This window comes from Callorhinus ursinus, unplaced genomic scaffold (genome assembly GCF_003265705.2).
Source record: "Callorhinus ursinus isolate GAN/ISIS: 27379988/994484 unplaced genomic scaffold, GSC_fseal_2.0 scaffold5, whole genome shotgun sequence".
In the NCBI taxonomy this organism is placed as follows: domain Eukaryota; kingdom Metazoa; phylum Chordata; class Mammalia; order Carnivora; family Otariidae; genus Callorhinus; species Callorhinus ursinus.
Window position 1 is genome coordinate 32,854,634 of NW_027397067.1, and position 6,263 is coordinate 32,860,896.

Sequence of the window (6,263 nt, forward strand, 5' to 3'; positions counted from 1 at the left end):
TCCAGAAGCTTTAGTACTGAGGGTGGCTGACAGAATGTCTGAATGAGCAGAGCCCCTGAAGAATTTGCAGAGAAAAAGTAAAGTATCATTATTAGAACTAAATCTCGGCAGCCTTGATTAGATTATCTATAATTAGCTAAATCCTGAGTTTAAAAGTCACTCCCAAATGAAAGATTGCTAAAGTGCTAATAGTAAATAAGTTTCAGGTAGCATGAATTAGGGAAGCATATTTTACCCTTGGTGTTTAATATTTATATGCAAGAAGAATATAGATAACCCTATGAAATAGGTATGTATTATTTTTCTCCTTTCATAAATAAAGAAACTAAGACAGAGTGGTTAAAACCATGCATAAGGTCAATAGAATGGGGGGGAGTCTGAATTTAAAACCAAGACTGTCTGATTTCAGAGCCCAGGCTCTTAATCATCATTCGATACTGCCCATGATACTATCAAAACACCCCACAGAAAAAACACATGTGTTACAGACACTTTGAGCCTAAAAATATAATTTATCAGTTCATCCAGGGGTTGCTAAAACTCCGGACAATGGAAGACTTTTGTGTATCTCAATATCACAGAGGAAAAAAAATATGTTTTCTCTAAAAGTTCAGAGAAGGACAGAGACAACATGGGGCAAGTAAGCTTTTGAAAGTAGCTATTTAAGGGGCGCCTAGGCGGCTCCGTCTTTAAGCGTCTGCCTTCAGCTCAGGTCATGATCCCAGGGTCCTGGGGTCGGGCTCCCTCCTCGGCGGGAAGCCTGCTTCTCCCTCTCCCACTCCCCCTGCTTGTGTTCCCTCTCTCACCGTGTCTCTTTCTGCAAATAAAAAAAATGAAAGCTTAAAAAAAAAAAAAGTGGATATTTAAGGAAGTCTGCCTGGGAAAGGGAACCGTGGTTCTAAGGTTGAATGACTTAACGTCTTTAAAAATCTTCAAACCTAAAAAAAATAGTTATTCTTAAAGTTGAGAAAATGAAAAAATACAAAATTATAGTTAAGTAAATCCCACAAAATAAACTGGTTCCCAGATGCCATACGCATTTTTTTTAAGATTTATTTATTTATTTTAGAGAGAGAGAGAGAGAGAGAGAGAGAGCACGAGCAGGAGGGGCAGAGGGAGAGGGAGGGAGAATCTCAAGCAGAGTCTGGGAGCCACACTGCAGGGCTTGATCTTGAGATCATGACCTGAGCAGAAACCAAGACTCAGAAGCTTAACTGACCGCCCCCAGGCGCCCTCCAGATGCGGTACACTTTGGGTTTTTTTTTTTTTTAATATTCACTAAAATTTTTTTTAGAAAGGTATTTATTTTCTCTTAATTTTATTTTATTATGTTATGTTAATCACCGTACATCACATCATTAGTTTTTGATGTAGTGTTCCATGATTCATTGTTTTTGTATAACACCCAGTGCTCCATGCAGAACGTGCCCTCTTTAATACCCACCACCAGGCTAACCCATGCCCCACCCCCCTCCCCTCTAGAACCCTCGGTTTGTTTCTCAGAGTCCATAGTCTCTCATGGTTCATCTCCCCCTCCGATTTCCGGGGATGGATGCCATACACTTTGTAATTGGTATCTGTGCTGTAGGGTTTTTCCTCTGGCTATAATGGCTTTAATTTGTAGTGCTGCCACCATCCTTTTGACTTGTCTAAACTAATTCATCAGTTAGTGTGCATTAAACTCTGCAAGGTAGCAAGATTTAGACTGTGCAATGAGGCTGAAAAAATATATATGTGTATAAATTATATCATATTATATAAAGTTTCCTATCCTCAAGATGCTCAGTCTGTAAAATGAAATACATTCGAAATTAATATTTTTAGTACAGTGAATTCACTTTTATTTTAATATTACAGAGAAAGATGGCATCACCCACTTCCCTTCTCAGAAATAACTTAAAACTGATTGGAAGAGCAAGGATGAAAAACCCAAATACCATCTTCTATGAAATTAAGAGATATCTACATTCCTGGACTACAATAGCAATCAAGGTCAAAAAGAAATGTCACAAGACATTAAGAGAGGATGCCCATTGCTGTTGACATCAGACAATGCAGTAAAGCAACTTGCTCGGAGGAAAGTGGCATACACCTAATGCCAAATAACTCCTTGTTTAGAACAATGAAAATCACTTGACGGACAAGCTAGATTTTCAGAGAAAAGTCTGTAAGTGAGGCATGGTGAAAACTACCCTATGGCCTCCAAGCTCTGTTGCATGGGGAGGAGTGAAGCCTAAAAGATATTTCCCTCTCTCTATCCCTTTCTCTCTCTCTCTCTTACACACACACACTCAAACAAACACGTGCACACACACACACACACACACAATATGTGTCACAGACAATTCTCACCAGCCAGAAATTAAACTTTATCCCCTTCTCAATATAAGCATCTCCGTCCAAGAAGAACTCATCTCACAGAAAGGTAAATAATCCCAAAGAAACCAAAGGGAATGTAAGATGTCCCAATGACAGAAGGAAAAAGAAAACAGGAAAGGCAGATGGCACATAAAAAACATCAGCCAGAAAAATCTCTTCACACAGTAAATAAAAACTAAGCCCATAATATAGTCATGAAAATAGAAACTTATACAAAAAATAAGTTTATAAACCAAAAGACCAAAGCAGAGATAGAAGAATTTGGAGATAATACGGCAAGACAAGAGATATAAATAAACCATAAGCCAGTAGAACTCAGGAGACATGGAATTCAAAAAAATCAAGCTAAGTGGGTATGACAAATACTATAAACCATCTGACATTGGTTAGGATGACAGGGCAAGTCTTCAAAGAAGAGAAAAAAGTTAATATAGATCTTAAAGGACAAATGGAATTGAGGTCAATCAGAGGAAGAAAAGAAGTCCACTCTAACATAACATGAACAAAGGCATGAGTGTATTTTCTGGGACCTAAACATGGCTCTCTATACCTGAAGAACAGGATATGAGGGAGAAAGAAAAGGATGAATGGGACCGGAATGGTAGATAAATACTAGATTTTGGAGAGTGTTTTATGCTAAGCTAATAAGTGTAACTTCATATTATTAGCAAAGAGGACCTACCAGTGGCTTCAGTTAGACGATTAATATGATCCTTTATATTTTAGAAAGATCGTTCTGCCAACAGTGAGGGAGGTGGATAGATTAGGGTGAATACAGGAGGCAGACAAAGCAGTGAGAATAATGGTAATTCCTTTCTGTAATCTAGATAATATATAATGATGTAATTATAGATAATGGCTGTAGAAAAATGTGAGAAAAATAAGAAATATTTAATGGGAAATATCTATAAAACAGCTTGGCCAATTGAATATAGCAGGTAAGGGAAAGAAAACCTGAAGAATGATTCCAAGTGTATGAATTACTTGACTGGTTGAATTGGCCTCCCAGCAATCAACACAGAAACACTGTAGGTTATACAAGATAGGTGGAGAGAAGGGAGAGGCAGAGATAATGAGTTACCTCTAAGTATATTATAATAAATCAAATAATCCAAATAATTATTGGACTTTAATAAAAAATGCTGCAGTACCAGAAACTGAATTCCAAAAGGTATTGACAAATTTTGACTGCTGTAAAAACAAGAAAATCATCCCTGTTTCCACACCATATTTCATAATTTTATTTATTTTTTAAATTTTTTATTGTTATGTTAATCACCATACAATACATCATTAGTTTTGGATGTAGTGTTCCATGATTCATTGTTTGCGTATAACACCCAGTGCTCCATGCAGTACGCGCCCTCCTTAATACCCATCACCAGGCTAACCCATCCCCCCACCCCGCTCCCCTCTAGAACCCTCAGTTTGTTTTTCAGAGTCCATCGTCTCTCATGGTTCGTCTCCCCCTCCGATTTCACCCCCTTCATTCAGATTTCATAATTTTAATCTAGCATTTTTTTAAGATTTTTATTTATTTATTTATTTATTTATTTATTTATTTGACAGAAAGAGACACAGCGAGAGAGGGAACACAAGCAGGGGGAGTGGAGAGGGAGAAGCAGACTCTCCACTGAGCCGGGAGCCCGATGTGGGGCTCGATCCCAGGACCCTGGGATCATGACCTGGGCCAAAGGTAGACGCTTAACGACTGAGCCACCCAGGCGCCCCAATCTAGCATGGTTTTTAATGTCTTAAAGTATTAAAAATCATCATAAACACTGTATATCTCAGTATCACTAAAAGCTCAGAGAAGAATTTACACAGAAATTATATAATTTATATATAATCATATATATAAATAAAATTATGTAATTTTGTATTTCAATAAAATTGAAAAGTCAGTCTTAAAGGAATTCAGCCTAAACTACTGAAATCATGTTATAGACTTGGTTAGGAAACATAGGTACTCTCTACTTAAGAAAAATCTTACCTTTTTTTTCTTTCTATAGTAATGTGTTGTGTTACTTTATAATATCAACAGCGCCAGATAATAACAAATACTGTTCTACTTATTTCAATCTTTTCATTTAACTTTTATTATGTTGCCTAATAAGATGGATGTCAACCAGATTTTCTGTTGTATTATAGAAATTTAAGGATACCTGCAACATCATTTAACAAAATCCTGTGAAATTCACCAAGTAAAGCAGGCCAGGTTTCAACACTGAAAAAAAAAAAGGAGTAGGGCATTCTAATGGCAAGGTACCATTGTGATGCTCTCCATTAAATTGTACTATATTTATTTATTCACCTTTAATGTCTGTGACTACTACATAATGAATGAAGCACTATGCCTTTTCTTAGTTTGAGCCTTTCTTTAAATGCCCTTCTTGGCATTTTGTTCATTTTGTCTTTTGGTATGTGTGATTTGGTCATATTCAATTTCAGCTCTATTTGGCTACTTTTAATTCTGATGGGCTTCCTTCCTATGCAGTTAATTTACACATAAGTTTTATTCAGATAAATGTCAGTACAGTTCTTACATTTAAGAACCCTACCGGGGGGCAGGAACACCACAATCCAAAGGAACCACAGCAGTTGAGAAAACTGCTAATTGGTGGTTTGAGCTTTGAAACTACAGATGATAGTATAAGAGAACATTCTGAAAAATGGGGCACACTTATAGATTGTGTGGTGATGAGATAACCCCCAAACAAAACATTCCAGGGGTTTTGGTTTTATGACTTATCCTTGTGTTGAAGAGGTGGTTGCAGCAATGTGGGCACCCGACCACACAAGGTTGATGGACATGTAGTGGAACCAAAGAGCTGTTTCTAGAGAGGGTTCTATAAAGCCTGATGCCCATCTAACAGTGAAAATTTTGATTGGTGGTATTAAAGAAGACACAGAAGAATTTAATTTGAGAGACTACTTTGAAAAGCATGGCAAGATTGAAACCATAGAAGTTATGGAAGCCAGGCATAGTGGAAAAAAGAGAGGATTTGCTTTTGTAATTTTTAATGATCATGATACAGTCGATAAAACTGTTGTTCGGAAATACTACAATATTAATGGGCATAACTGCGAAGTGAAAAAAGGCCCTTTCTGAACAAGAAATGCGTTGGTTGGATCACAAAGAGGCCGTGGAGGTGGATCTGGCAACTCTGTGGGCCATGAAGGAGACTTTGGAGGTGGTGGAAGCTTCGGTGGAAGAGGAAGCTATGGTGGTGAGATGGTGGCAGCAGAGGTAGTTAGGGAGGAGGTGATGGTGGATATAAGGGATTTGAAGGTAATGGTGGCAACTACGGTGGTGGTCCTGGTTATAGCAGTAGAGGAGGCTATGGTGGTGGTGGACCAGGATATGGAAACCAAGGAGGCGGATATGGAGGTGGTGGTGGAGGATATGATGGTCACAATGAAGGAGGAAATTTTGGAGATGGTAACTATGGTGGTGGCAGGAAATATAATAATTGTGGAAATTACAGTGGACAACAGCAATCAAATTTTGGACCCATGAAGGGGGGCAATTTTGGTAGAAGAAGCTCGGGCAGTCCCTACAGTGGTGGTTATGGATCTGGTGGTGAAGAGGTGGATATGGCAGCAAAAGGTTCTAACAATTTTTCGGAAGAAAAGGGCTACAGTTCTTAACGGGAGAGAGAGAGAGGAGTGGTCAGGAAAGCTGCAGGTTACTTTGAGACAGTCTTCCCAAATGCGTTAGGGGAACTGTAAAAATCTGCCACAGAAGGAACAATGATCTGTAGTCAGGAAAGGTACTGGAACCCCTTCTTGTTCCGGACTGTCGCAGCCACAGTTTGCAGAAAGTGCCGCTATTGGTTACCGCGCTGTGCAGGCAGTGACATGTACATTCACGAGGCCTTTCA

The 6,263-nt window shown here is 38.5% G+C and overlaps 1 pseudogene; it reads left to right on the forward strand.

Annotated features, from left to right (window-relative positions):
• Window positions 1-631: 631 nt before the first annotated feature.
• LOC112822957 (heterogeneous nuclear ribonucleoprotein A1-like) lies at window positions 632-5,996 on the forward strand (annotated as a pseudogene).
• The last annotated feature ends 267 nt before the right edge of the window (window positions 5,997-6,263 follow it).